Source organism: Podarcis pityusensis (genome assembly GCF_964106645.2).
Source record: "Podarcis pityusensis genome assembly, chromosome: Z".
NCBI lineage: Eukaryota > Metazoa > Chordata > Lepidosauria > Squamata > Lacertidae > Podarcis > Podarcis pityusensis.
In genome coordinates, this window is record NC_138044.1 from 36,293,062 (window position 1) to 36,315,497 (window position 22,436).

Genomic DNA, 22,436 nt, shown 5'->3' on the forward strand with positions numbered 1-22,436 from the left:
CTCCTTTGGGCCAGCCTGTAAAAGGCCCCATACAACCCAGAAAAGCTTTCCCGGACAGCATAATGTGGATGCAATGGAGGCAGCAAAGTGTGCCTTCTTTGGTGCCTTCACTGCCACTGGGTAGGCTCAGTGATGAGCCTTTACCAGTGTTCGGTTGTATTCATTCTGATCTTTCCTCCCACCTTGTTTCTTCACCCTAAGCTATGGAGTATACCAGGGGGCCAATCAGGCTCCTCAAATTGGGGAAGGGCACTCAGGGGTGATCGTGTCAATAGCCTGAGCCATTCGGGTGTTCCAGAGTTCAGCCAGGGCTTTGACAGGAGCACCAGTCATATCAGCTGGGGGGACGGACCCCAGAGCCATTTGGAATCCCACTGGATTCATCAGCTTTCGAGGGCAGACCTTGCTAATAGGTCCCCCACCTCTGCGGAGAGGAAAAGGTGCTGACATCCTAAATCTCAGCAGGAAGTGATCTGACCATGACAAGGGACTGATGTCAATATTCCCCACCTTCAAATCACCCTCTTCCTGCCCAGTTGAGAAAACAAGGTCCAGAGTGTGGTCTGCCATGTGTATTGGGCCAGTGACATGTTGGGACAGCTCCATGGTTGTCATGGTGGCCATGAAGTCCTGAGCCGCCCCAGAGCCAGCTGCTTCGTCATGGATGTTGAAGTCTCCCAGAACCAGCCATCTCAGAGTCCTCAACAATGCCTCCAAGACCAGCTCTGTCAGCTCAGGCAGGGAGACTGCTGGGCAGTGAAGTGGGCAGTGAATAGGGATGGTTTCCTGGTTTCCTACCCCATCACATGTGTTGCCTAACTGTGGTGTTATATGTGTGATGGCTTATTCAGACATTGCCTGGTGGGCACATATGTGTCAACAAGTTTGCAAGGGAATTTTCTTTCTTTTTTTAAACTTTGGGTATGAAGCTGCTTCCTCCAGTAGGGTTAACCTGAGAATTTGCCTTGCAACAAGTTTTGAGAAGAATTTTATTGGGTTTCTGAAGAGTGTCTACAACGCCATCTCCTCTTGTGCAATCACTGGTTTTATGGGGCATTGTTAACTCTTGGAGTGATTTAGTGTTTTTATTATTCCTTTTTGATTAGTGTTTTACAGAACGGAGCTAAATCGCTCAGAGTAGAGCAGGCACAGTTTATCACAGACAATGCCTCTCTGCTTCTCTCCCCCTCCACCATTTTTAAGGACTGTTTCTATATAATGCATGTGTTCATACAAGTCACTTTTATAGCAAAACAAAACAATTAGGGATGCAGGGAGTTGTCTTACACTGTGTCAGACTGTCAGTTCACCTATCTCAGAATTATAAAAAATGAAATACAGTAGCTCTCTAGGGTTTCAGACAGGAGTATCTCCCAGCTTTACCTGAAGAGACCTGTTAGCTGTTATCAACCCTGGAACACAGGACATGGCTGTTTCTATAGAGCCACTGCCTGCTCAGAAATGCTCAAATTTGGGAGGTGGGGGAGCTGTAGTCCATCTAAAAAATCCACATAAAATGTACAGGATATGCATAGCTGTGGCAGATTACCATTGGTTTTCTGCTGAAACTACCACAATCAGATACAATCCAGTACAGTCTATGGGGCTTTCTAGCAGCTGGGGCATTGGATACTACTGGAAGATCTAATATTAGAATTCCCACCAACTTCGTCTAAAGCAAAATTTTGAGGTGATTTTGGAAGTTCCTCCCCTAAGGGAAATATTAGCAACATTATAGTTTTTCTAAGACTAGTATTCTCAAGGGTATATATCAACATCTGTGCTAATTATGATGGAGCGTGGTGTTATATGATAGAAATATACAGAGTTATTTTAAGCCCACTATTTTTCCTCTTTTTTATTATTTTATCTAAACCTTTTCATCCATCCCAATAAAGAAGAGAAATAATGGCTGATCCTCCTTTCTGTGGGTTTGTGGAGATATCCCATCAATATCTCTACTGGCAACATTACGCTAAAAGCAATTCACTTATTGGCATATTTAACAGCCCCTTAGTTTATGCATAGCTTTGTCAAGTCTGATTGGAATCAAATCAGTCAGTTGACCCAATGCACTAAATCTAAAAAGTGGCAGCCCCCAGTTCCTCTGTTATCAGAAAAGCCGGCCTTCCCTAGCTTGTTGGTGAGGTGGATCAATGCAATTATCATCCCCTGACATATGGCAAGGAGCTATGAGTATTTTCACATGAACTAAATTGAATGGGACACAAATCATTGGCTTATGTCAAGGAAACCAGAGTCAGCACCTGAAATGCTGCAGATTTCAGAGGGTGCTGACAGCCGGTGAGTGAGGCAAACAGAGCAGCATGCTTCTGCTATCGTGATGGACAAAACTCACTCAAGCACAGCTGGTTTTTAATATTTGCTCTGTCACCCAGAGCAAGTTAAGTTACACAATCTGATCTATGCTCTAGGTTGTCAGGGTTTTATTGTTATTATTATTATTTATGTGCAATTCTTCATTTATTTTCATATTCCCTCCAGAGGCCAAGCATCTTTCATTCCCTTGGATGCTATGTTTGGTTAACTGTAGTAGTGTACTGTGCAAATTTTCATGGCACTAACTATAGGGGCTAAGAATCATTCCAACTCTGGTGGAAAGAAAGAGAGAAAAAGTATTGCATTGTGGGTTTGATATTTCCATTGCTTGCATTTAGGTCACATTTAAAAACTGACATTTGAGACCTCTTAGGGTGATCTAACTATTTTAAATGGAAGTATATATTTGTACTGGAATTTGTGATATGCAGTTTTGCCTACTATATAAAACATTTTAATGGAATTTTCGCTGCAATTTTTACAATGCCAATGCAATTTATGTGCACAATTTAACTTAGCACATGCATTTTTGTATACATTACTTGACAGGAGAACCATATTTTGAAATTCAGAGAAGTGGCAGTTTTAAAGGGTGGCTGGCTTTCAATTTGAAACTCCTTTTGAAAAGTGAAAACAATGAAGGTTTGATTTTATATGTGAACTGAATCAAATTCCTCCCCCATCCCTGGTTGCTAGTGACAGAAAGTGGAGGGGCAGGAGAGGAGTGAAGCTACAACAGAACTCAGATGGGGGCTTGGATGATGGTGAAAGAGAGAAGTTCCACTCTGGTTCAGATGAAAATCCACATTAGAGAAGAATCACAGGGCTGCATTGCTTGTTTTGTATTGAAGGTGACATTATGAGTTGCCACGACACTTCATCTCAACCAATGAATCATAACTTTGGCAACATTAATAGTGATTACTGGAAACCATGGTAGACTTTCTGTCACATGAAGTTTTAGAATTGGGATAAGATGTCTTTCTGAAAGATATATTCTGCTGTTAAGCTCCAAGTTATGCATTTGATGCAGGACTTACTAGATAAAAATTTCTTGGCCTTTGATATACAGAGATCAGACTAGGCAATTGTAAGGTCCCTGCTGGCCTTCAAATCCATGAATTGTGTATGCCAGGCTGGGAATTGTACATTCAAATGAGTACTTCTAAGGACTGTAAAAGCCAAGGAAAAAAAGTTTGCCTGAGCTCAGAGTTACACACAAATATTTCTTAAGATGAACTTTTCTCTGTGATGGTACTAATCTATCAACTGAAACCTTTCAAATTCACTTCGCTGGGTATTTATCTGAACTTTCAGCAGGTCAAAATTCAATGAAATGTAAAAAGAAAACCAGGGGGAGAGGTACATTGCCTGAATTCCCTGGGTTTGAGAATTCCTTCCTTCCACTGAAGTGATCTTATCTCCAGACCAGGAGGGGCTCATAAATTGGGTCCAGTGGGGTGGAAAGCAGTAGGGTAGGAAGACCTTCAGTAGGTGAAGGCAGAGCCAATGACAAACAAACTATACTGAATTCTACAAAGGCAACACAGAGAAAAGGAGTAGGAAGCTGACAAGTAATGGAACGCCCTCCCATCAGACGTCAAGGAGATGAGTATAGAAGACATCTGAAGGCAGTCCTGTATACACTTTTAATATGTAATATGATTTTATATATGTTGGAAGCTTCCCAGAGTGGCTGGGGAAACCTAGTCATATGGGAAGGGTAAAAATAATAAAATTAGTAGTAGTAGGAGTAGTGTCAAACCACCACCACCCTGTCTGCTTACAGATAAGAACACAGGCAGGTGGCGGAAGAGTGACTGAACTCTGAGAGACAGTGCTTCATCACACTATTGGACTGAAATCAACTGACAGCCAGGTTGGATCTAGAGGGATGATCTAGTTGTGTGGAAAAGGATGCTGGCGAGTCAGAATAAAAGCCATTTTTGGCAGTAGAACCTTATGGAATTCATGATACAGTTCTGCATTTAATTAAATGTTAATGGGGGAAAGTGAAATTGTAGCAGTAATGCCACCAGAATGCAACCTGTAAGAGTGTAAGAAGAGCCCTGCTGGATCAGATCAAAGTCCTTTGTGGGCCAACATGCAGTTTCTTATCCTGTTGGCCGATCAGATTCCCTGAGAACCTTACTATGGATGGCCCATCAGTTAAGGACCTGTGTTGTAATCAACTTGAGAAAAAGGGGTGCTCTTAAATACCATTTGAGGTTGTAGGATAGTTCAGGTAAGCCCTTCAATGGTATTTTGAACCCAAACATTCCTTTCACAGCTTTATGCTTTCCTTTTGGGAGGGTATCATTGGCAGAAATGGTTAAATAAATAATAATAATAAATAATTATAAAGTAGCAGCTGTTTCACTCTGCAGGAGTGCATATTGCTCATGGAAATGACGTTTGATCATAAAGCAAGCCTACAGCCTTCTGCCTTTCTCCTTGCTGTATTTATTTGTTGTGTATAGAGTGCACTGCACACTTATCTGGATACCAAATACATCATTATAAAAGCTGACAGATGGAAACGGATATGTACATAAGATATACATAACTGTTCCCTGGGAAGAGGGATTGACAGCTAAACCACTCTGTAAGGACAATATGGGTCTTCTAACAACTCTCAGCACCCTTAACTACAGTTCCTCGGATTCTTTGGGGGAAGGAAGCTGTGACGGTTTAAAGTAGTATCATTGTTTTTCATACATAGAATGTGGATACGGTCAGAGAGAAACTACTTCTGTAATTTGGCAATCTCTTTCTCCATCAATGATCCAGCTCTCACTGCCCCCCCCTTGCTGTATTCTCCCTAGAACTACTTAAAAAGTTGGCAAACATGAGCCAGAGTGGAGGCCTACTGGAGCTTCGCACACAAAGCTGTGTTAGAAATTAAAGCTGGCAGGGAAGGAAAAGGAAGAGGGAATTGGGGAATATTTAAATCTTCTGCCTTACTCATTTTCTTTTTGCAGCATTCAAGTGCTGAAGACTTTTCATACAGGTTGTGCAACTTGAAAGAGGGGGGCTGAACATAGAATTATGAATAGATAGACAGTTTGCCTTTAAGAGGATTTTGTTTTATTTTTTTAAAGGCAAGTTTCTTGTGGGAGCTCAGAAGCAGAACACCTGCTTTGTATGCGGAAGGTTTCAGCATCTCCAGTTAGAGCTGAGAGAGAGCTTGAATCTCTTCTGAAAAGCTAACCATAGTTAGCAAAACTTGCTACAGATGTAATTTTGGAACATCGGTTAGCTCTAAAAGTGAAGGGAGGGTGAGGGTAGATGAGAGGGTAGTAGTTATAGTGTTAGACTCGAACCTGAGATTTTTGTTGTTTAGTCGTTTAGTCATGTCTGACTCTTCGTGACCCCATGGACCAGAGCACGCCAGGCACTCCTGTCTTCCACTGCCTCCCGCAGTTTGGTCAGACTCATATTTGTAGCTTCAAGAACACCGTCCAACTATCTCTTCCTCTGTCCTCCCCTTCTCCTTGTGCTCTCAATGTTTCCCAACATCAGGGTCTTTTCCAGGGAGTTTTCTCTTCTCATGAGGTGGCCAAAGTATTGGAGCCTCAGCTTCAGGATCTGTCCTTCCAGTGAGCACTCAGGGCTGATTTCCTTCAGAATGGATAGGTTTGATCTTCTTGCAGTCCATGGGACTCTCAAGAGTCTCCTCCAGCACCAGAATTCAAAAGCATCAATTCTTCGGCGATCAGCCTTCTTTATGGTCCAGCTCTCACTTCCATACATCACTACTGGGAAAACCATGGCTTTAACTATACAGACCTTTGTTGGCAAGGTGATGTCTCTGCTTTCGAACCTGAGATAGCAGAGTTCAATTCCCCATTTATCATGAAGCTTCATGGGTGATCTTGGGCCTGTCACCAACTCTCAACCAACCGTAGTTCATAGGGCTGCTGTGAGGATAACATAGAGACAGGGGAGAGCCAAGGATGCCATCTTGAGCTAATTAGAGGAAAGACAGGATATAAATACATTGGGTTGCACGTATGATAGTCCTACAGAGAGTATAGCCATTTAAATTAACGAATATGGCTTAATGTGGGTCTATTAATTTCAATGGGTCTTAGTTGGATAAAAGGTAAAGATAAAGGTACCCCTGCCCATCAGGGCCAGTCGTGTTCGACTCTAGGGTTGTGCGCCCATCTCACTTAAGAGGCCAGGGGCCAGCGCTGTCCGGAGACCCTTCCGGGTCACGTGGCCAGCATGACGAAGCTGCTCTGGTGAGCCAGCACCAGCGCAGCACACGGAAACGCCGTTTAACTTCCCGCTATAAAGCGGTCCCTATTTATCTACTTGCACTTAAGGGTGCTTTCGAACTGCTAGGTGGGCAGGAGCTGGGACCGAAAGACGGGAGCTCACCCCGCCGTGGGGATTCGAACCGCCGACCATGCGATCGGCAAGCCCTAGGCACTGAGGTTTTACCCACAGCGCCACCCACGTCCCCCCTTAGTTAGATACAACCCATAAATAAGTAAAAAATAATATATATATAGTCAATAATATTAGGATGATTGTGCACTGGGGTCTTTGTGTTCCTACATAAGAAGAAGAAGAAGAGTTTGGATTTGATATCCCGCCTTTCACTCCCTTTAAGGAGTCTCAAAGCGGCTAACATTCTCCTTTCCCTTCCTCCCCCACAATAAACACTCTGTGAGGTGAGTGGGGCTGAGAGACTTCAAAGAAGTGTGACTGGCCCAAGGTCACCCAGCAGCTGCATGTGGAGGAGCGGAGACACGAACCCGGTTCCCCAGATTATGAGACTACCGCTCTTAACCACTACACCACACTGGCTCAAATAAACATTTGACTTCTGCATTCCAAACAAATTGAAACCCATTCTTTGTCTTTGACCATTTGTTTCAAGAGCAAATATGTAACCGAATGTTTCCTTTTCTCTTCAATTTTTGCTGCTAGTGGCTTTCTGAATTTTTATTTGTCTTCCATCGTACAAACCAACAATAATAACAACACAAACTCTAAAGTACAGAATCTGGTGCATGATATGGAGAGCAGAGGGCTAGGGGTTTGCAAATTTGTATTTTGGAATGTTTTCCAAAGGATTTCTGCATCTATATTGTTTCTATAGTAGCACGCCAGGAAATTTCAATCCTTCCTTATAAGTCATTGTGTGATGTACATTGTAAATGGTGCCAATTTATAGATGGAGGAACTGAAATTTGAGAAGGAGACTTTTCCATCTAGTGAGTTCAAGGGGAAAGTAGGAGGGATGTAAATCTATTCCAAGGAGAGATGCATGGATCTGTCAATCTTGGTCCTCTAAGTTTCTCTTTTTCCCAGTCTTAAGTTCAGTTCTCCAGGTTTTTGAAAATATTTGATGATGCGTGTGTGTGTTTTAAAAAAATCATCATGAAATTTTCAGTATTTTTGTGTAAATTTCTTCTGATAAACACATCTTTGTATGCAGTTTTTATTTATATACATATTTTTGCAAGCATTTTTCACTCATAATGCTCTTTTGCACTTTATGCATGTTTCTACTTAGGATATGTGTTTTTGTGCAGTGCAAAATTCAACAAAGTGCAGATTTCAAAGGATAGATAGGTTTCATGTATAATTTTAGGAAATGCAAAGTGGGTAAATTAATTTAAAATGCATACAAAACCAGAATTCTGTTCAATCCCCCTTCCAAACTGGATTGATACCACTTTGTCTCCAGAGACTGCCAACTTTTAAAATTTACCGTAGTACCACCTTCTTATTTTATTTCCTTCCCCACATGAACATCCTAATAAGGACAAATTTGAGTTTCCTTTATAATCATGTGATATTATTTATGTAACACTCCAAAACTACAGTGCCAAACTGGACAGTACACCATTTAATACAACTCGCTGAATTATTCCTATTATTTTTTTAATGTCAGTAGCAGGATATCTGTGGCTGAATGGGCAGAATTTAAAATGGAACTATGTAGGGGGGGCTTAAGTAAGAGGAAGGGGCTGTATATCAGTGGTAGAGTTTATGCTTTGCATTCAGAAGGTGGCTAATTCAAGCCCCAGCAACTTCCAAGTACAGAAGGAAAATATTCCCTGTCTGACACACTGGGTAGCCACTTGGGTTGGATTTACACTGATCTGGAAAATGTTATTTTTTTTAAAAAATAGTATAACTCTCAATGCAATTTTACATTGACAATGGATTGCTACTCTACAGCGCCCTCTGGTGTCACATTTTTATAACACATTTTTAATGTTTTCACTGACCAGTGTAAATTAGTCTTGTATACTGAGCTAGATAGATGGTCTGACTTAGCGTAAGTCAGCATCCAAACTGTTTCTGCCCCCCAACCCCAGCCCCCTCCAGCCCCATAACCACTCCTGAAGTGTCATTTCACAAAAACAAAGCAAAACTAAAATATAATAACATACCAAATAAATCACATTTCAGTACTACAGTGGTACCTCTAGATACGAACAGAATCTGTTCCGGAGCCCCGTTTGCATCTAGAGGTAAACTTATCTAGCGATGGCACGTCTGCGCACTCATGTGTCACTTTTCACCACTTCTGCGCATGCACGTGAGACCATTTTGAGTGTCTGTGCATGTGCAAGCAGCGAAACCCAGAAGTAACGCACTCCGTTACTTCTGGGTTGCCGTGGAGCACAACTCGAACACGCTCAACTCGAAGCGTATTTAACCCGAGGTACGACTGTATATCTATAGCAAGAATATTGGATACATGCACTACCCAACAGGGAAAATAACAGTTTCACCTTGTTCCTAGAAACACTCCTCCCATGTTGTTGCTCACAGTCTTTCTTCTACAGCAGCTTCTTATAATGCTTCCATGGGCAGTGGGTAGAGTAGTTGGAAATGTCCTTCCCATTGTGTTTCTTATCATGAATGCACAATAAAAAGGATGCCTGAGGGAGCATATATGTAGATGCTTTGTATTCAATGCAAATATTAACTGCTAAGCTGCTTGCCAGGCTAGTTGACTACATCATGGCTGGCCTTACTATAAGGAACACAAAGGGCCACCTGGTTTGCAATTCACACATGCAGAGTTATCATATGATGGCTGCAAATTCAACTAATGACTTGTGCAGGGCAGTTGACCTTGAATGACCCTAATTTGCTGACCCTGTTTTGCCCCCATCCACCCCATGAAAGTTCAGAAAAGATTCCCCCCCCCCCCACCACACTCCAGTTCTAGGATAGGGTTTTGCAACCTTGGTGGCCTGCCAAAAATTGGGTAGTGGGCTAGTATCTGTCTACTGTCCGCCTTCTGCCATAAAGAGTATAGCAGTGGGAAGAATGAGTCTGATGAAAAGTGTGTGTGTGTGTGTGTGTGTGTGTGTGTGTAGAAGACATACTATCAGAACAAAATTGCTGCCTACTAGTTTTATGCTCAAAGTGGGATAAGCATGTAGTAGATATTGAAAGACAGTGAAAACTGTAGTAATTGCTAAATCAATTGAAATGTCCTTTTAGCTCAAGAATATGGTTCCAGCTCATTTTACCCATTTTCTGCTATCATATCTCTTGCAGGGGAACACAGTTCCATTATAAATCTATTGAGTACAGTATACCTATTTTCTACCCTTTTTTTGTTATATCTCCATTATGACTCTATTGCCATGGTTGGGAATCCTTGGCCCTTGGACCTAATTAGGTCTGCAAGGCCTCCCCATTTTGCCTGTGATGCTGCTATGAGTCACACCAGCTGTAGACTGGAATCATATGAAGGCAGGTGTTGGGTAGGTAATGATGGAGCTTAACTGAAAGCAGGGTCTGAGGGCACTGCTGATCAGCTGCTTTCAAACCATGTGGGCAAAGGATAATAAAACCATTTTTTTAAAATTTGTAAACATTTTCCCATAATGGGAAAAAAAACTTTATTATCATATTATTATTTTATAATAAATAATTCTTTATAATAGAGAACAAGCAGTACTTAGTAAGCAAAAGCCACCCAAAACGAAGAACAGAGCAATAGATTTTAGGCTATTGCTTGTTACAGACATAGTCTTCTTGATTGCCATTACAGGCTAAAAGTATAAGCTACAGTGAGGAATGCTTGGGTTAATTAGAGATCATATCATGAAAAAAACGAAAGAAAGGTCAGGTCAACCAGATCATCTTGTACCATCCTGTCTCAGATTTTGATCTGTACAAGATAAACAGTGGCAAATTGCATGTTTCAGATGTTTTGATTTACCTTACATAGATCTTATGTTTAGGACCAACATTTTTTAATTTACCGTATTTTTCGCTCTATAGGATGCACTTTTTCCCCTTCAAAGATGAAGGGGAAATGTGTGTGTGTCTTATGGAGTGAAGACGCCATAGGCCCGCGACCCTCTCCCGGCTGGAGAAGTGACGCGCGGCTATGGGAAGAGCCTCTATAGCCGCGCGTCACCTCCCCAGCCGGGAGAGTGCGCGCGGGGCTAAAGAAGCCATAGCCCCGCGACCCTCTCCCGGCTGGAGAGGTGACACGCAGCTATGGCAGGAGCCTCTCTGCTGCGCCTTTCCACTGCTCCCTGACCTGCTCTTTGGGGCTGGTGGTGGGCTTCCCCCTGCCAGCCCCAAAGAGCAGGTCGAAAGGAACCTGAAGCCTGGAGAGCAAAAGGGGTCGGTGCACACTGACCCCTCTTGCTCTCCAGGCTTCCAAGGTAGCCGCCTGAACGCACCTTAAACGCACCTTGTTTTAGAGCGGGAAAACAAGAGGGGGAAAATTCTCCCTCTCTCTGCGCAGCACCTCCTGCCGCTTCGCTGAAGGGGCGCTGGGCAGAGAGGGGGAGATATTTTTTTTCTTGTTCTCCCCCCTCTAAAATGAGGTGCGTCCTATTGTCCGGTGCGTCCTATGGTGCGAAAAATACGGTAATCATGAGGCTACCTGGTAACTAGAGGTGATATCATAACACTAGTGTAAATTTGCTTTGATGTGAGCTCGCTTGAGTTTGCATATTTGATTGTGCGAAGGAATTTAAAGCTTTGTGGGGCTTTCAACCCTGCCAAGTCTGCCAACACCCCAGCCTCCTCAAAATCACATCTGGCAATTTTCCCAGCTGTTGAACTTGCTTGGAACACAAAGACATATAGCCTCAAGGGCAGCCAAGGACAAAATGTTTTTCGTCCCCTTTAGAAGCTGTTGTTTACATCTAGTGTTTAAAAACTGGATGGTTAAAAAAGACTATTTATTCTGAAGAATGAATGACACCTGCCAAATGTCATTAAAAGCCAATCAAAACAATGGATTCTGCTTATTAAATCTGCATATTAATTCCACTTGAAACACAATATTATAAAGCAGGTAATAAATGTTTGGGTACACAGTGATTGTGTGTGACAAGCCATCAATGCAACTATTCACTTTGAGAATGGCTTAGTAAATGGTTTATTAATCCAAACCTTGTTGTTTCTCTGATTTGAGATGCTCTTATAGCTGTAGGGCCTTTGTTTCTCTCTCTTTCTTGTGTTTAGATGATGGGAAGAAATGTATATTTTATTCTTTTTGCTTGAACCTTAGAAAAGGCATCAGGCTGTAATGTTGAAAAAAATATTAATAAGCAGAGTACATGCTGGACAGCTCAGTTGGTTAGAGTGCAGTGCTGATAGTGCCAATGTTGCAGGTTTGATCCCCATAAATGACAGCTGCATATTTCTACATTGCAGGGGTGGACTAGATGTTCCCCAGTGTCCCTTCCAACTTTATGGTTCTTTGGTTCTATGACAGTTCTTAGGGTGCAATTTAATTAGTGTTATGAACAATGGCCATGCAGAGAGTGAAGTTCATGTGCTTTCTGAACTGTTTGAGACGAACTCACTATAAAAATCTTGCATCTTTATGTGCAGCAACATTTGCTGTCTAGATAGACGATCATGGGTGTTTGTGTGTAATGGAAGTGGAAAGGAAACAGTGTGCTGGTGTTTCAGGACTCTGAATGTGTTTCACATGCATAGACACTATAGACAATATGGGAAATTGGGGAGAGCACTTAACTGCTTTTTCACATGGGGGTTAAAATGCTGAGAATAGTATCTGAGGAATGAGCATTTATTACGGTGGCTAGAGACCTCCTTCAATTCCTTTCACCCTTCTTTCCTTTTTGCTATTTAAAAGGCTTTTGTTTGTAATAATAATAATAATAATAATAATAATAATAATAATAATATATTAATACCCTGCCCATCTGGCTGGGTTTCCCCAGACACTCTGGGCAGCTTCCAACAAAATATTAAAATACAATGGCCTGTTAAACATTTAAAGCTTCCCTAAACAGGGCTGCCTTCAGATGTCTTCTAAAAGTCTGGTAGTTGTTTTTCTCTTTGACATCTGGTGGGAGGGCGTTCCACAGGGCAGGTGCCACTACTGAGGCGGCCATCTGCCTGGTTCCCTGTAACTTGGCTTCTCACAGCGAGGGAACAGCCAGAAGGCCCTCTGCGCTAGACCTCAGTGTCCAGGCAGAACAAATGGACCGAGGCCATTTAGGACTTTAAAGGTCAGCACCAACACTTTGAATTATGCTCGGAAACGTACTGGGAACCAATGTAGATCTTTCAAGACTGGTGTTATGTGGTCTTGGTGGCCATTCCCAGTCACCAGTCTAGCTGCCGCATTCTGGATTAGTTGTAGTTTCCAGGTCACCTTCAAAGGTAGCCCCACATAGAGCACATGGTAGTAATCCAAGCAAGAGATAACTAGAGCATGCACCACTCTGGCGAGACAGTCCGTGGGCAGATAGGGTCTCAGCCTGCATACCAGATGGAGCTGGTAAACAGCTGCCCTGGACACAGAATTGACCTGCACCTCCATGGGCAGCTGTGAGTCCAAAATGACTCTCAGGCTGCACGCCTGGTCCTTCAGGGGCACAGTTAGCCCATTCAGGACCAGGGAGTCCCCCATACCAGCCTGCTTCCTGTCCCCCCAAAACAGTACTTCTGTCTTGTCAGGATTCAACCTCAGTCTGTAAGCCTGCATACTGGTGAACACCCAGTCCAAACCCCCTGATGATCTCTCCCAGTGGATGCATGTAGATGTTGAAAAGCATGGGGGAGGGGACAGAACCCTGAGGCACCTACAAGTGAGAGCCCAGGGGTCTGAACACTCATCCCCCCCCCACTTTCTGAACACGGCCCAGTAGGAAGGAGCGGAACCACTGTATAACAGTGCCCTCAGCTCCCAGCCCCTCTAGAAGGTCCAGAAGGATGTTATGGTCGATGGTATAAAAAGCTGCTGAGAGATCCAGCAGAACTAGGAAACAACTAGGAGATCATCGACCAGTGCGACCAAGGCAATTTCAGTCCCATGATGAGGCCTAAATCCTGACTGGAAGGGATCCAAATGGTCTGCTTCTTCCAGGCGTGCCTGGAATTGTTCTGTAACCACTCTCTCAATCACCTTGCCCAAGAATGGAAGATTTGAGACTGGGTGATAATTGGCCATATTGGCCGGGTCTAAATATGTTTTTTTAAGAAGCAGTTTAATGACCGCCTCTTTCAGCGGGTCTGGGAAGGCTCCCTCACAGAGAGAAGCATTCACCACCCTGCAAAGCCCATTGCCCAGCACTTCCCGGCTCGCTTTTATAAGCCAGGATGGGCAAGGAAACAAGGAGACAGGTGGTTGGTTTCACTCGTCCAAGCAGCCTGTCCACATCCTCAGAGGTAACAGATTGGAATTGATCCCATGCAACTTGACTAGATATGACACTAGTACTCTCCTGCCCTGGCCCTGCTCCCACGGTGGAATCTACCTCTTCCCAAATCTGAGCAACTTTATCTGCAAAAAACTTTGCAACATCATTGCAGGAGATCTTGGGGTCCCCTACCAGGCCCCGGTGACGACCGTGGTTCCGATAGATGGCAAACCACCTGAAAGAGTCTCCTGCTGCTGTTTTCTGCAGATGCAATAGAGGCTGTGAAGAAAGTCTTCTTTGCTGTCGCCATTGCCACTTGGTAGGCTCGACATTGAGCTCTAAAAGAAAAAGAAAGAAAAGAAACTTTGACAACATAGTTCTAGCTATCACAGTATATCACATGCATAGAGCCCCTGCTACGATGCTAGTGACAGGTAGAGTGGGGGTTTTTAAGTGTAAAAATGGGGGAAGGGAACAAAGGAAGACACCGGCTAGGAAGAGAAACATTCCTTCCTGATAATATTCTCAACAGTGTAGTGTAATGATTAGAATATTAGACGAGGATCACGGAGACATGGGTTCATTGAATCACAGAATCTGTGGAGTTTGAAGGAATAATGCAGAAGGAAAATGCAAGGTTATTTTGACCCAATCTCTATCTATCACAGTGTTCTGAGGAAAAGATAAAGGAGGAGAACCATTTAAACTGCCTCAAGCTTGGAGGAAAGGCAGGATATAAACATAGCTCTTGTTGCTTACTACTACTACCTGTTGTTGTTATTATTTTACTTTCACTTACAAAGGTCAAAATTATGAAGATAAAACCATGTCTTCAAATTAAGGAGAGTCATTGGGAGAATCCAGCCCAACCCTAGTGCCTTGCAGTTCAACAAAATCCCCCCCCCCGCAAAGCACCCCCCAATGTCTCCTTAAATATCTATACAGGAATAGTAAACAGGAAAATAAAGTAGCAACAGCCTTTGTTTTGAGAACTCACCCAGTCGGCAGATTAGTAAGCGGTCATAGACTAAACAGGAACAAGCAGTAAAAAATTGAAAGAGAGAGTACTATTAGTGAGGAAAGTGAGTACTATTAGTGAGCACGTAAGTAATGATAAGATGCTACTTGGCAAATGGTCATCTACATGACCCACCCACTTCCACTACCTTCTCCCGCCTTCCAAATGGATCCTCCATTACCTGTCAATGAAGACTCCTCCAAGTACGAAAGCCATCTGTTAAATCTCCAGTTCTCCAAGAAAATCCTCACAGAAGCAGCATGAGTATCGTAATAAACGTATTTTAGGACTTCTGTCCTCAGGAAACAAACATGCACACACACTCCCATTTCAGCCTTATTCGGAGCAGAAGTTTTATTTTGATGGGAGTACTCAAAAATAAGTGGTTTAAGTACTCCAGCCTTGGGAAGAAAAACACACAAACCTACACAAAGCCCTTTATTTTCTGTTCTAAGGTCATACACATCTCCCAAGCACAGCTGCTATAACAGCCAGGAGATCACAAGCCTTGCCAGCAGTAGGGCGCTTTAGTGAAACCTATGTGTGTATATAATGCATAATTATCCATAAATCCATGTGCATGCAGGCACACACACTCACACTTGTACACACACTACACAATAATACCCAGGGAACTACACAATTTTTCCTCTTTAAACTTCATTAATCTTCTGTGCAAATGGAAAGACTTCCCTTGAGTGACATTTTTATGTTAAAATTATATTATATTTGATTTGAAAAGCAACCTAATTAAGGTTGGCTTCCTGTAAGCTATTTAAGTCTCACCTCCCAATGGAACCGTGGAACATTTAGAAAAATAATGAATTACATCTTATATAATCTTTATTGCTACTTTTTAAATGAGTAATATATTCAGTTTTGGTTGAAATAACATATCCCTGAGGAGCAATTCATTTCCACAAATTAGATTGGCTCCTCACAGACAAGATTATTAAGCATGAAAGTTATTGGGCTTTTTTGTGCCCTATAGGAACCATATTTTTTGTCGAACCAAGCACTGAAATACAACTTAAAACCTGGCGATAAAAAATATATGCAACAACAGCTACATCTGAAGTGCTAACAGTTTCTCGCTCCCCATTTTCCCTTTTGAACCCTTTTGGCATAAGATCAGTTAAAACTAGCTCTGAGCAGATGATAGATCTTAAGAACTACTGATAGTCCATCCCACTCAGCACTGTATCTCCTGAAAAACACCATCCAACAAGGAAGCACAGCTGAATGATGTTTCTGGAATTGCTGACATTCCTATTTTTTTATGTTGACATTTCGGTAGTTCTGTGCAGAGAAGAAAAATGGGGAAAGCAGAAGGGTGGTACTATTGTTTCAGCCCAGGGGCCACATTTCCTTCTGCGCAACCTTCTCAGGGCCATGTATTAGTGGTGGGGATGGTCGGTTACTTCATTCACTCTTGCACTTCCCTCTCTATCCTCCACTAGGCTAGAAACTTTATAATATTTCAAGGGCAAATTCCAGGCAGGCAAAAACATTCAAGTAGTGAGCAAAGCAGGGCTGATGAGGGGTGAGGTTCAGGAGAGTGTGGGGGCTGAGGAGAGTCCCAAGGGGATGCTTGGAGGGTTCCATTTAGCCCTGAGAGAATCTGTCTCTGTAATAGTTCATTGCATGTCGAGGTCCCCAGGGCCACCCCAATAACTCACACATCACACAAAATTTTTGTTTAAGGTTTTTGGCATAATTTTGGCCACAAATTTATTAAAATACAAAAATGTGAGTGGTTGCTTAGGCATTGGTTGCAACTATCTGCCCCCCAGTGGGGGACAGTCTGACATTCCGGACGCCTGCGAAAGTCAGAAAAGGGGAATACACTTGGGGGTAGCGACAGAGCAGGGAACCTGCCCTCAGCCCTCCCCAAATGCAACCAGGAGCTCTTGCAGTGGCCCGAGCCCCCTTGACAGGGTGGGCAAGCAATAGTTAGCCCCCGATTCCTTTAACGGAATCCCTTGCAGCAGCAGCATTAGAGGGGCAGGCACAGCCAATCCATGCCCCTCAACCAACCAAACCATAAACAAATGCCTAACCGTAACCTTACAAGTTGTGATGATTTGCTACGCAGTAGGCAAAAACAAAATGGCCCCTGCCAATCAGTCAGATGGACAAAATTCCTACCGGGCCCCTGCCCCAAGAGCAGACGACCCCATGAGAGGCATAGCAAGGTCAAAGCAAACAACCCTAAATATAGGGAGGGGGAGATGGGCAATCCGATGCACGGGCGAAAAGAGGAAGCCCTAGCCTTGTGCAAGGAGTTTTTTGGCTGTCAATCAACAAATGGCAACATTAACTTCTTCCCAACAACAAGGGAAGCCCAATCGCATCAGTGGCCAATGATCAATTAGCCTGCCCCACAACTTTGGAGTGTCCTGGTGGCCCCCACCACAACACATGCTCTCCATGAAGGAGAACACACTTTGTTTTCACAAAGGAAAATTTCGTGTCAGGACAAACTTCTTTGTGGTCACGTTCTGCTCCCTGGCTTCCCACATACATCTGGCTGGGCACTGTGAGAACATGATGCTGGATGAGATGGGCTATTGGCTTGATCCAGCAGGCTATTCTTATGTCCTTGTGCTCATGTTCAAAATTATATGAGGCTTTCTGGAGGGAACAATAAGGAAACATGTTAACAAACATACAAAGAATCAAATTCCAAATTAAATGTAGCATTGTCATGTCTCAAACCTGTGATGGATTATAGAGTCGGGAAATTCTTCTTGTTCTCTCTCACCTGCCACCCCCTGCCTAGCCTATGTGGCTCTAAATCTGCCAAACAGCAGGGACAGCTAAGGGACAGATAAGAGGACCATGAATGGACAGCACAGGATAAGTCACAGTTCTATCTTCTTCTGCATTCTCATTATAACTTTGAACAGGGCATGCAGCATCCCCAGGCTTACAAATTAGTTAAAATTGTGTAATTATCCCCACCCCCAGAGTATTAGGAATTTCAAAGTGTATTGGTGACTTCAATGTTGATTACTGCAATGTACTCTGTATGAATTTTCTCTTGCCATTGATCTGGAAGCTGTAACAGGGGTTATTGGGTTGTTGTTTTTTATTTTGATAATGTATTTTGTGGTTTTATATTTTGATTTTATTCTGTGAACTGCCCCGAGACCTCTGGGTATAGGGCAGTATATAAATTCAACAACAACAATAACTTTATTATTTATACCCCATCCATCTGGCTGGATTTCCCTGCTCAGAGATCTGAGATTCCTTCCTTTTTGTTCATGTTCCACACTTAAAAGAAATTGATATTTTAGTGTGGCAGCATCCAGACTGTGGAACTCTCTTTCTACTAACATCAGACAGGTGCCTTCACAGCTCTCTTTTTGTTGCCTGCTTAAAGCATTTTTGTTTAGGCAAAACCCTGTCTGGACATGTAGAAGTTACATATATTTTATTTATTTTCAGAAAGCATAAATTTTAACCATCTTTTTAAAAAAAATTAATACCCTTTTCTAACTGCTTTTTTGGTAATTTTAATGTTCTATTTTACATTGTTGTAAAGAGCTTAGAGGGTTTATTTTACAATCAAGTGGCAAATACTTTTTGTAAAATAAAATAAATAAAGCTATTTTGCAAATCCTTGCTTAATTATTTCATATATGGGATTCCTTTGGGGTAATTTGCTTGTGTTACCAAAACTAATTTTGTATCCTTAGAAATGTAGCCTGGGTATAAAACCTTGACATTCTCCTTGGTTAAGGTAAAGTCTGGTAGAAACTCTAAATGTAACTGGAGGCTCACAATTTAATTTGCTCACATTAAGCTCATTGATATCCTCTTCTACCCTGCCCCGCTTGAAGTAGGGGATGTCTGGATTGTCCATACTTTGTTAGGATAAAGCCTAGAGATTAATTGCACTAGTAACAATTGTTGTAAATTGTTGTACATGTTTGCTGCCAACAAATTAAAAATAAGGACTAGATTCATTACTTTCGGGTACATGTCTGAATTTCTCATAACATAAAAGATGGGCTTTATGGGATTTTTCTAGCATTGCGCTTTCATAGAATGTGATTTTTCAGTTTCCTTTCTTGCTTGACTCTTTAATTTTGTCACTATGATTCAAGTAAAAATCTCATTTAAAAAAGAGATGTCCAGATTATTATTAGTTCCCAAGTGAGATGTACCACAGGAGTAGGGAGCCTGCAGTCCTCCAGGTATTGCTGGATTCAAACTCCTGCCTCCTCTTGGTCAGGGGGATGTCATAGATTCTGAGAAAGAGTGGGAGGTGTTTGGGTAGTTGGAGCTGAATGACCCTTTCAAGGGTCCTAATGGAATGGGAGGTGAGTTGGCAAAGGAATGTTCTGCCCCTGTGACACTGAAGACCCTTAGCCAGGTATGTCTTGTTGTGGATTTGCCCCCAGTGCATTCTCCTGCCAGTAAGGAAACTTTTGCTTCTGGGTAGGCAGCTGAGAACAATTGCTGAGCCAGCACCAACTCTGCCTCCATTTCCAAAGACACAGAGATGCCAGTGCTGGTGTGAACAAATCTCAAAGGCACAGCCCACTTGAAAAAGTGCCCAACTGGGAAATCGGCCTCTTGCCATACTAAAAGCTGTGTCTACCCTGTTCTTCAAAAGGGCGGTGCACGGGTATGACACTTGTTGGGTCAATGTCTCAACTAATACTTAGCCATGTGTCTGTACACCTTATGTACCTGCTGTACCTTTTAACCTGTGCCTTCCCTATGTTACTGATCTGCTTTACACATTGAAGCCAGTGGCAGAAACAGAACAGGACATTTTTCATCTAGCAGTGAGGTCCAGGACACTGATGAAGACGTGACAAAAGTTCAGTCTCTCTGCCTTGATTTAAGGAGAGGCTGATCTGTGAATCAGTCAATCACTTCCTTGCAATTGCTGGCATTAAGTACCAGCTACAACTGGGGCTCATTTGGAGAATCTCTGGCGTAGCAATCAACTGCTCAGAGAAACAGAGGAAATAAGGGCAGTCCTAGTGTCAAAAGATGAGAAGCAGTAACCTCTCATGTACTTCAGGGCTTGCTTGAGCTTCGAGCTCCAGGGAAATGGGTTGAAATGTAGAAAGCTACAATATGTACATTCTGACCACCCCGAATTACAAAATTGTGTCTTACAGAGGGGAAAGGAATACAACACCATCTTCGCTGAAGAGTGTAGGCCTCAATCACCAGTAAGAAATAGCCATCTTGGGGGGAAATGGTAAAAAAGTAAATGGTCTGTGGGTGTCATAGGGGTGGATGAATCTGCCAATTTTGATTTCTCTCAGCTTCTCATTTCCCCAAACTTATCTTCAGTTTGCAATATTTCAACTTCAGTTTTTCCAGGGGGTGGGGTAGGGGGACATGAAAATTTGCCAGCATTTTAGTGCTAATTTCTCCTAATATAAACATTTTTGCAAGCAATTTCTCCTTATATAATGCATTTGTAAGTTTTTTATATGTTTATGTATTTTTACACACAATTTCGTCTAGTATATGCACGTTGGTATATTTTTGGGGCAGTAGGGTATCTGCATCACAAAATTCAGAGAAGTATGAATTTTGAAGACTGTATTTCAGTTCACGTATTGCTTCTGGAATCACAAATTTGGTGGGGATAACGCTGTGTCCTCTGCTTCTGCCTTTATCTTAGGTGCGTGTATATATTAGTAGTGTACTGAACCAAATCAGGCAAATCTGGAGGGCCTCTAGCCTTGGACAAGTTCCGTACACACAGCCACAGATTGCTGTGAGTTGAGTTGAACTGACCCAGAGTGATCTGTAGTGATCTGTGGTTGTCCACAGGCAAGGCCTTAGGTAGGAAGAAGAAGAAGAAGTAGGCAGAATGCAAAAATGGCTGAGACTTACCTGACCAACAGCTATGTCTTCCTGGGAGAAGGTGGGCCCAAGCTGGGTATAGGATCCACCCTACCCTTCAATAGCAAACTCCTGAGTCAAGAGGAGGTGAGGGCAAATGTGTTTCCATTGTAAGGACAGAAATGGCATTTTCTCTGTAAGGTTATTGGTACCATCACATGGATTAATCCTCTTAAAAAATACATGTGATTTTGTGGCCATTAATTATATGTTGCCTCTTTTGTTCCTGACACCTTTCCCCCCTTGTGCTCCTCCAGATGTTGCTAGACTATAGCATCCATCATGTCTGATGACTGGCCATTGTTGGTTGGCTAGGGGTGGGGAATTGGAGTACAACTGTGCTACATATAGAATCTGGTGAGCTAACAGATGTTGATTAGGAAACCAATTGGTGTATTCAATCATCTAGTTCTGGCTAAAGGAAAGGAGTGCACGAAGTCTAGCCACACCAGCAAAGAAGTCCCTTAACAGGTGAGTTGATACCCTTAAGGATAGACGAAGAACCTGGCTGTTGGATCAGGCCAAGGACCAGCATCCTGCTCTCTCAGAAGGCTGTTCCACGGGCAACAGCACTTTCCCCACATGCAATTCTCAGCAGGTGGTATTCAAAGGTATTCTGTTTCTGATAGTGGAGCAAGAACATAGCCTTTGATTCCTTTATAGATTTCTGGATCCAATTTGCTTGCTACTTTCCATTCCAATACGAAGGTTTTTATTTATTTATTCAGAGACAGGAAGTTATAAATTCTACTAGTTACCTTTCCTGTCACTTCCTGATGGGTTAGGCAGTAAGTATAACAACATGAATAAATATTTTAGCTTGAATCAAGGGGGCTGATGGCTCAACTTCTGGACTTGAATAGACTAAAGGGCCAGAGCACCTTTGCTATTGTATCTGTTCCACAACAAAGGGCTGACAATGTAAAAGGCACAGTACCTAAAGCATAAAAAACCCACCCTAAACCTTGCAGTAATAGCATTCAACCTTTATCTTCTGCCTGCCTCTGGGTCATTTGGTTTTAAATGGCTAATGCATCTTGCAGTATCTCGTTTCTAAGCATCATCAAAACCTCATTTTTCCCTCCAGGAAGGCAATACCAGTTATGCAAGATGACTTGCGTCAGGAATCGACTTGTCCCCTGAAGCCATAAAAGATGAGTAGGAATTAATCCACATCACCAGGAGCAGCAGTGAACTTCAACATTTCTTAATGGAAATTGGACATATCTGTCTTACGTGTGTTTGGATCTAGTCACAGTGCACATGTTGAATTTTGTCAAAGAGAGAAAGATTGCTATACTGTATCTATCTATAATCTCTATATGTCTGTCTGTCTGTCTGTCTGTCTGTCTAGTATATCTATTAAAATAAGCTAAGAATGCATCTGCAAATAATGAATTGTACTAATCTTGTTTTTGATTAATAGACCCCCAATCTACTATGTGGTCCTGGATTCTATCGTCTCCACTCTGAATTTTCCCTGAAACAATTTAGGCAAGGCTAAAAATTGTGTAAACTTTTTTAAACCTTAACAGTTATCAGGGGGTGCATGGCTTCACAGATGCTAA